At 41.6% G+C, this 9,750-nt stretch overlaps 1 protein-coding gene across 14 annotated transcripts in view; it reads left to right on the top strand.

The window, feature by feature from the left end:
* NCOR1 (nuclear receptor corepressor 1) overlaps positions 1 to 9,750 on the top strand; it is a 158,206-nt gene that overhangs the window by 12,990 nt on the left and 135,466 nt on the right. The gene's annotated exons all lie outside the window — the stretch shown is intronic.

The raw sequence follows: 9,750 nt of genomic DNA, 5'->3' as shown, positions 1-9,750 counted from the left end.
CACAGACTGAAACAGGCTCCAGGCTCTGAGCTGGCAGTCAGCACAGAGCCCGACGCGGGGCTCGAACCCACGAACCGCGAGATCATGACCCAAGCGAAAGTCGGCCGCTTAACCGACTAAGCCACCCAGGCGCCCCACACTTCACAGAATTTTTACGGTGTGTAGAAGGATGAAGAATAGAACTTGCTGTTTTGCTGGTCAAGTGTCAAGAATGTACCTGACCCCAAGTTAATGAGTTTTGGTGTTTAAGGACTGAACATAAAATTTGAAACTGTCACCTGAGGTCTTTCCCCCTTAAGCCGTAACTTTAAACTGGATTCCTTCCTAAGAGGCATCTTGGTGAGCCCTGACTGGCCTGAGGGTGGAAGGGCCCGGGGTGGGGGTGGGGTAGGGGGGTGGGGTGGTGAGGGTGGGGGTGGGGTGGAGGGTGAAAAGATAGCTTGTGAGAGTCCCCATTCTCACTGAATCGGAGTATTTCTCCAGCGTATATTTATTACATTTGGCTTCCATGTAGGATGTTGGAGGGGAAAGTCTGGTTAAAACACAGAAAGTTCGGGGTTCCTGGGTTGCTGGGTCGGTTAAGCGTCCGACTTCGGCTCGGGTCATGATCTCACAGTTCGTGGGTTTGAGCCCCGCGTCTGGCTCTGGGCTGACGGCTCAGAGCCTGGAGCCTGCTTTGGATTCTGTGTCTCCTTCTCTCTCTGCCCCTCCTCTGCTCACACTCTGTCTCTCTGTCTCCCAAAATGTTAAAAACAAAACAAAACAAAACACAGAAAGTTCTAGGGGCACAGGGGTGGCTCAGTTGGTTAAGCATATGACTTCGGTTCAGGTCATGATCTTGCGGTTTTTAAGTTCAAGCCCCATGTCTGGCTCTGTGCTAACGACTCAGAGCCTGGAGCCTGCTTTGGATTCTGTGTGTGTGTGTGCGTCTCTCTCTGTCTCTCTGCTTCCCCCCAGTTTGTCCTCTGTCTCTCTCTCAAAAAAGAAACATTAAGAAAATTAAAAAAAAAAAAACAAAAACCCAAAAAGTTCTGAACTATTGCTCTGTGTCTCATGAGTAAGTTTTGAGGAAGGAAGTCCGAGGGGTCTCCATGTTGCCACTCTTGTGACCGAGGGTAGGGCCTGCTTTGACCCATAAATTTGCGTGCCTATGAGGGCTGATCTCTCATTTCTCTGATATTTTGTTGCCACTTGTGTGGGGCTGATAGTACCTGACTTTATTTTATTTTTGAGATTGTCAAGTAAAACTTCCCTAAAGTCACATATCAAAACTAGGGTATTGTGAAAGATTACTGACAAAAGGGAAACACAGACAAATCATATTTGAGTGACATTGAATACAAGTGTTGAACTCAGGGACTCCTCATTGCTGAAAGTTAAAAAAGCCAAAAATACAAACACAGACACCACCATACGACATGGATGTCTCATCATGTGGACCAGTGTTGGGAAAACTTTGGATAACCTTGAGCTAAGATCTTTCCTTTGGCCTCTCCATTCCATTTATAGCTTTATTTACTTAAGATGTCTGAGTTGGGAGGAGAGCTCAGAGACCGATCATGTAAGCATTTCTTTCTTTCTTTTTTTTTTTTTTTAAGATTTCATTTTTAAGCCACCACACCCGACGTGGGGCTTAAACTCACAACCCAAGATCAAGAGTTGCATGCCCCACTAACAGCCAGCCAAGTGCCCCAGATCATGTAAGCATGTCGTAGGGGTGCAGGTCAGAATTACTTGGAGAACATTTATAAAATATTTGTGAATGCTCGTATCGTGAAATACTCTACAGCAATAGAAAGAATGAAGAGGCTTTTTATGGACTCATGAGAATGATATATTGAGAAAGATACAGGTTTAGAACAGTATATATCTATTGTGCTACCGTTTATGTATGGGGGAATTGTGTGTGCGTGTAGGGTATTTCTTTTCAGTTTTTTTTTTTTTTTTTTTTTTTTTAAAGTAGGCTCCATGCCCAACATGGGGCTTGAACGCACGACCCTGAGATCAAGAGTTGCAAGCACTACCAACTGAGCCAGCCAGGCACCCCTGTGTATGTAGAATATTTCTGAAGGATACTTTAGAAACTAGTAACTTTGGTTGCCTTCTGGAAGGACAGCTGGGTAGGAGCTGGGGGACCAGGGTGAGAAGATTTTTCTCTTTGTATTCTGTGGTACTTTTAAATACTCTAAAATTGTACATATAGTACCTATTTTCAAAAACAAAACAAAACAAATACCACCACCACCATGTGTTGGCATTTCCCCTTCCACCTGGAACATGTCCAGGTGTATAGGAGAAGAATGTTGACCAAGTGGTTTTTTTTCCCCAATATAATTTTATTGTCTAGTTAGCTAGTATACAGAGTATACGGTGTGCTCTTGGCTTCTGGAATAGATCCATGATTCATCACTTACATACAACACACAGTGCTCCTTCTTAACAAGTACCCTTCTCAATGCCCATAATCCGTTTTCCCCTCCCCCGCCCTCCCCCTCCCCCCCTCAGTTCTCTGTATTTAAGACTTTCTTATGCTTTGGTTCCCTCTCAGTTTGGAACTTTTTTTCCCCCCCTTTCCTCCCTCCATGGTCTTCTGTTAAGTTTCTCAAATTCCACATATGAGTGAGAACATATGATATCTGTCTTTCTCTGACTTATTTCACTTGACATAATACCCTCAAGTTCCATCCATGTTGTTGCAGATGGCAAGATATTCTTTTTCATTGCTGAGTAGTATTGCATTGTGTGTTTGTGTATTACATATATGTACATATATGTTTATTATTTATTTTTCTTTATCCATTCATCAGCTGATGGACATTTGGGCACTTTGCATACGTTGGCTGTTGTTGATAGTGCTGCTATGAACATTGGGGTACATGTGCCCCTAAGAATCAGTACTCCTGTATCCTTTGGATATATTCCTAGCAGTGCTATTGCTGGGTCATAGGGTAATTCTAGTTTTAATTTTTTGAGGAACCTCCACACTGTTTTCCAGAGTGGCTGCACCAGTTTGCATTTCCACCAGCAGTGCAAAAGGTTTTCCCTTTCTCCCCATCCTCACCAACGTCTCTTGTTTCCTGTGTTGTTAATTTTAGCCACTCTGACAGGTGTGAGGTGGTATCTCAGTGTGGTTTTGATCTGTATTTCTCTGATGATGAACGATGTTGAGCATCTTTTCATGTGTCTGTTAGCCATATGGATGTCTTTGGAAAGTATTTATTCATGTCTTCTGCACATTTCTTCCCTGGATTATTTGTTTTTTGGGTGTTGAATTTGGTAACTAACCAAATTCTTTATAGATTTTGGATACTAACCCTTTATTCGATATGTCATTTGCAAATATCTTCTCCTATTCTGTTGGTTGACTTTTAGTTTTGTTTATTGTGACCAGGTGGTTTTAATATGTGGCTGGTTGCATTGCTGCAGTAAACATCCTTTTGCATGTAAGTACAGTATGTGAGTTTCTTTAGAGTATGGCCTGAAATTGCTGGCTTGTAATAAGGATGCCATTTCAGATCATTGTGGAAAGACAGACATGTTCAGAAACGTTTTTGTTGGGGGGCACCTGGGTGGCTTAGTCGGTTAAGCGCCTGACTTTCGCTTAGGTCATGATCTCGCGGTTCGTGGGTTCGAGCCCTGCGTTGGGCTCTGTGCTGACAGCCAGCTCGGAGCCTGGAGCCTGTTTCAGAGTGTGTGACTCCCTCTCTCTCTGACCCTCCCCTGCTCACGCTGTCTCTCTCTCTCTCTCCTAGAAATAAATAAAACATTTAAAAAAATAAAAAAAGTTTGGGAAAAAAAACGTTTTTGTTGGGATAATTTACTATCAATTGGTAAAGAAAATATAGCTAGACTCCTAATTTAGCATTTTTTAGAAAAAAAAATTAGGTGATTAAGAAGCTGAGTGTGTGTGTGTGTGTGTGTGTGTGTGTGTGTGTGTGTGTAGAAAACCTGAGTATAAGAGGGGAATGTGGAGAATATTTTTTTAATTTGGGGTAGAGAAGGCCTTCAGAAATATGAAGCAAGTTATGAATTCTGGAAGAAAATATTTATCACAGAAAGGTAGAAAATGGATTAATATTCAGAATACAGAGGGAGGTATTTCAGTTTCAAAACATGTACCAGCACAACCATATGCCGATTTCTCCCTGCCCCTTCTCCAGCCTCCCACCCCCACCCCCCTTACTCTCCTCGGGCCTCCTTGCTCTGCCTTAGGACTCGTGTGGTTCCTCTCCAAGGGCTGCTCTTGCTCTTTCTTCTCATCTTTCAAGCTTTGGCTCAAAAGTCATCTTAGACTATAATTTGTTTCCCAAACTGGGACAGTTTTGAGAAGGAAATGGAGCATAATTAATAACTGCACTGGGACAATAGCTGTAAATTGGGTCTGTTTCAGGAAATCAGGGCATAGGGTCATCCTAGCTGAGATTGGCTTTCTGTGATCACCCCATGAGAAATGTCTCCCTTTATCCCTTCTCTCCCATCCTGTTTTTTTTTTTCTTTTAATTTGTTTTGTGTGTGAGAGAGTGCGTATGAGCAGCAGAGGAGCAGAGAGAGGAGAGAGTGAATTCCAAGCAGGCTCCATGCTGAGCGTGGGGGCTCGAACTCACACGAACTGTGAGATGATGACGAGCCAAAATCAAGAGTCAGATGCTTAACCGACTGAGCCACCCAGGCCCCCTTCTCCCATCCTGCTTTATTTATAGGATTTTATTATCTTGTAATTATTTGTGTATTTCTGTGTCACTTCACGATAAGATGACATATCTTGGTCACCATTCTATGCCAGCGCTTAGAACTGTGTTGGTACATAGTACTGAACTGCTCAATAGGTATTTGTTGAATATGTGACATTTCTGCCTTTGGTCTTAAAAAAAGGTATGACAGGCACAAAAAATGGATACAAATGTTTTACACAAATCATACTTTTATAAAATAAAATGTTCTCACATATGTGGTCTTCTTGTGGCATACTTTAAATAAAACTTCCTATAAACTAAATTTGTTAAAGAATAGTTTTCTAAGCTGATGTATTAGATATTTAGGTCAATTCCTTGAGAAACATTCACAGGCATTCATCTTTGGGTATCTCTGTAGTGAATAATCAAATGAATTCCCAGAAGTGGAATTGCTGTGGGAGAGGATATGCATATTTTCTTTTTTTTTTTTTTAAGTTTATTTATTTATTTTGAGAGAGAGACACCGCACAAGCCAGTGGGGAAGTGGGGGGCGAGGGGGGAGAGAAAGAGAGAGAGAAAATCTCAAGCAGGTTCTGCATTGTCCATGAACTGTGAAATCATGACCTGAACCAAAGTCAAGAGCCAGACATTTAACTGACTGAGCCTCCCAGGTGCACTGAGGGTATATGTATTTTGAAGGCTTATTGTGTATATTTCCTTTGTTTTTTCTTTAGAGAGCAATTTGTACCCATTTTACATACACATCAGTAGTGTGTCAAAGAGTGCTTTTTTCTTCAGGCTTTTACCAAATAGGAGGTATTGTATGTAATATTTTGCCCGTTTCTTTGAAAAGAATGGTTTTATTTTTCTGTGATTATTGATGAAGTTGACTTCATTAATTTTTTCCTTTGTTAATCCCATATTTCTGTCATGTCTTATAGTTCCATTGTGATCATTTTTTCTTACTGATTTGTAAGAAATATATATAGTCATATCAAAATTTTGCTATTTTATTTTTTCTAGTTTGTAGTTTGCTGTTTTAAGGTGTCTTACCCGTACAGAAAAAGAAAATATATTTTGTAAGGCCAAGATACCAGTCTTCTTGTTATGCTTTTGGGGCTGTGCTTAGGATGTCCTCTGTCCTTAGTTTATATATGTATTTCTTTTAGGCTTTTTGAAAGTTCTGTAAATGTTAACCTGGTTTTTAAAGGACCTCAGATTGTAAATCCCTATACTATTAGTGTCCTTAATTTTTTTTCTTTATCCTAGGAATTGACAAACAAATTAAAGGGAAAATACGCAGACAGTGATTTCTGTAATGTGAGATCTCCAGGAGAAAATTTAGGCAGAAACCAAAGACTTATTGGATATAGTAACTCTCTAATACTATAGCTCATTAAAAAGATGTCTTTGTGTAAAAGGTTAAAGAAAAAGTGCTGCTAATTAGACCATATAATGCATCGATTGTAGGATGCATATTGACTTTAGAGATTTTTGTTTTTAATGTTTATTATTTTTGAGAGAGAGTACAAACAGGAAAGGGTCAGAGAGAGAGGGAGACAGAGAATCCCAAGCTGACTTTGCCCTGAAAGCGGATCTTAAATTCACGAACCGTAGGATCATGATCTGAGCTGAAATCAAGAGTTAGATGCTTAATTGACTGAGCCACCCAGGTGCCCCGATTTTAGAATTCTTAAGATGTGGGCACATGTGGTTATTAGAATTAGACATATGTGGCATGTTAACTTAGACTGCTGTACAATCATTTTTCTTTTATTAAAAAATATTTTTAAAGTTTTTTTTAAATCTCTTTATCCAACATAGGGCTCAAACTCATGACCCAGGGATCAGGAGTCGCGTGGTCTTCTGACTGGGCCAGCCCAGTGCCCCTGCACAATCATTTTTAAAAACAATTTATTTATTTATTTTGAGAGAGCAAGTGAACGGGGGGGTGGGGAGGGGGCAGCAGAGAGAGAGAGGGAGAGAGAGAATCCCAAGCAGGCTCTGCACCGCCAGTGCAGAGCTGGATGTGGGGCTCGATCCCATGAACCGTGAGATCACGACCTGAGCCAAAATCAAGAGTCAGCTACTTAACCGACTGAGCCACCCACGTGCCCCCCCTGTACAATCATTTTTAAATTCTGTGGTTGCTTTGTATAGTTTTGTTTGTTTTTGGCTTGGTCATTTTTTCAGTACAGCTTTATTAAGATAAAAATTCGTGTACAAATGCAATTCATCCATTTAAAGTATACGATTCAGTGGTTTTTAGTAGATTCAGAGATATGTGCAAACATCACTACAGTCAATTTTAGAACATTTTTATCATGTCAAAAAGAAACTCCAATACAGTGGCATATTATTCGGCCTTAAAAATGTAGTTAATTTTTTTTTTAATGTTTTATTTATTTCTAGGAGAGAGAGAGAGAGACAGCATGAGCAGGGGAGGGTCAGAGAGAGAGGGAGTCACAGACTCTGAAACAGGCTCCAGGCTCTGAGCTGGCAGTCAGCACAGAGCCCGACGCGGGGCTCGAACCCATGAACCGCGAGATCATGACCTAAGTGAAAGTCAGACGCTTAACCGACTAAGCCACCCAGGTGCCCCAAAATGTAGTTAATTTCGATATATGCCACCACCTTGGAGACCTTGTGCTAAGTGAAATTATCCAGTCACAGGACGGTTGCTGTTTGATTCCACTTAGGCGTTTCTAGAGCGGCGGAAGTCCTGGAGACGGAACTGGAAGTGGGATTGCCAGGGACCGTGGGGAGGGGAAGTGGGGAGCTGGTGTTTAATGGATGTAGACTTGTAATTGGGGAAGATGAAAAAGTTCTGGAGATGGGTGGTGGTGACAGGTGTACAACAGTGTGAATGTATATAATGCCACACAGTTATGCACTGAAAAACGGCTAAAATGGTAAATTTTACATATATCCTACCACAGTAAAAACAAAAGAAGTCCCGTACCCTTTGCCCATCACTTGCTCTCCCTCTGTCCCCATACTACCATCCCCGAGCAGCCGCTGATCTACTTTCTGTCACGTAGATTGGTCTGCTCTGGACTTCAGCGTGAGAGGAATCACACAAAGTGTGGACTTTTATGATTGGCTTTGTCTACTTAGCGTGATGTGTTTAGGGTTTGGCCAAGTTAGAGCGTGTGTTCATTCTTTTCTTGGCGGGTTAGTGTTCCCTGGTATGGATATACCTGAGTTTCTTCATCCGTTCATCACTTGATGGATGGACATGACATTTGGGTTTTTTCCCAAAGTCTGTATAGTTATTTTGGGACTTAACTTGAGCTGTGGCGATTCTAAGCAATGAAAACCTACTCTGTCTATATTAAGTAAAGGAGGCCTTGCTGTAAGACCATGTAGGTCGTTTACCGGGTATCCAAGGGCAGAGGAAAGATGTACAGCACCTTCTCCCGGGGACTGACCCAGGAGCAAAGAGTCAGGAGCCAAGGCAGTTGCCGCTGTGTCTCCAGGGCCTACAGGGCCTCCTGGCTGCACGTGCGTCTGCACGTCTACTCTTGTCTTTGTCTGGACTGGCCTTCCCTGCTCCCTCTAACTTCTCCGGCACGTGCTTTGGCTCACCTGGACTCCTACTCTGGCCACTTTTCAGCTCCATTCCCTGGGGCTGACATTCCCAATTCCACCTTCCTGGAGAGGGATCTGATTGGTACATCCCTTGTTCAGTAGGACCTTACCTCAGCCAGGGCAGATTCTCTAGAAGCAGCGTGTGCACGGACCTGCGTGTGGCTGGCCTCTCTAGGTCACTAACGCTATTCAGCCTAAAGATGACTTAATTCTCTAGATGAGTGGTCATCAAACCTTTTGATCTCCAGACTCCTTTATATTCTTAAAGGTAACTTAGGACTCCAAAGAGCTTTTGCTTATGTGGCTTATGTATGTTGATATTTACCATATTAGATATTAAAATTGCCATTTTTGGAGCACCTGGGTGGCTCAGTTGGTTAAGTATCCGACTTCGGCTCAGGTCATGATCTTGCAGTCCATGGGTTCGAGCCCCACATCGGGCTCTGTGCTGACAGCTCAGAGCCTGGAGCCTGTTTTGGATTCTGTGTCTCCCTCTCTCTCTGCCCCTCTCCAGCTCATGCTCTGTCTCTCTCTGTTTCAAAAATAAATAAACGTTAAGAAAATTGCCATTTTAAAGATACTAGTTCATGTAAAAATACTATAAACTCACCATATGTTCAGATAAATAGCATTTTTATGATAAGTAACTGTTTTCTGGAATAAAAACAAGATTTGATAAGAATGGCATTCTTTCACAGTTTTTGCAAACCTCTTTGATATCTGGTTTAAAAAAGACTATTCTCAGATCTGTGTCTGCATTAAGTCTTGCATTATTGTTTTGATTGAAGTTTATGAAGAAAAGCTAATCTCATGCAGTATTTGGAAAGAGAGGGGATTTGAATAGCCTTTTTCTTTTACTTTTTAATGTTTATTTTTGAGAGAGAGAGTGAGTGCACAGGCAGGAGAGGGGCAGAGAGACGGAGACAGAGGGTCCAAGCCCGCGCTGACAGCAGCACGCCCCATGTGGGGCACAAACTCATGATCCGTGAGATCTTGACGTGAGCTGCAATCAAGCACCAGACACTGAACCAACTAGGCGCCTCTTAATAGCCTTTTTAGATAATCGTAGATATTCTTTGATACCACACCCAAACCAGACAAGTGACAATTTTTTTTAAAGGTTCATTGCTGTATAGAATCTGAAGCCACATCAATGAACTTTTCATATTCTATCACATTAAACATTTATTGGGTTGGCTTGTACTTTATTTGTAGTAAAACGTCTTGCACTTTAAATAAATACTGCGTTCATGAATAATTTAGTCACATTCTATATTGGTCATTTGGAAAATATTGATTCATTGAGTTATACAGACATTTCAAATGTTGACATTATTTCATTATGTAACAGCTAAAGCTCACGCTTGTTAGTATCACTACCAGTCTTGCCAGAAAGATCTTTAAATGTGGGGAAGCCTTCAAGCTCATGGAAGCAAGCACAAGTTTTTCCAAAATCCTAATCTTCATAAACAGTGGCAGTGTTTTC

Source organism: Hyaena hyaena, unplaced genomic scaffold (assembly GCF_003009895.1).
Source record: "Hyaena hyaena isolate Hyena2069 unplaced genomic scaffold, ASM300989v1 scaffold_27, whole genome shotgun sequence".
Taxonomy (NCBI): domain Eukaryota; kingdom Metazoa; phylum Chordata; class Mammalia; order Carnivora; family Hyaenidae; genus Hyaena; species Hyaena hyaena.
This window is presented reverse-complemented; position numbering and strand designations above follow the sequence as displayed.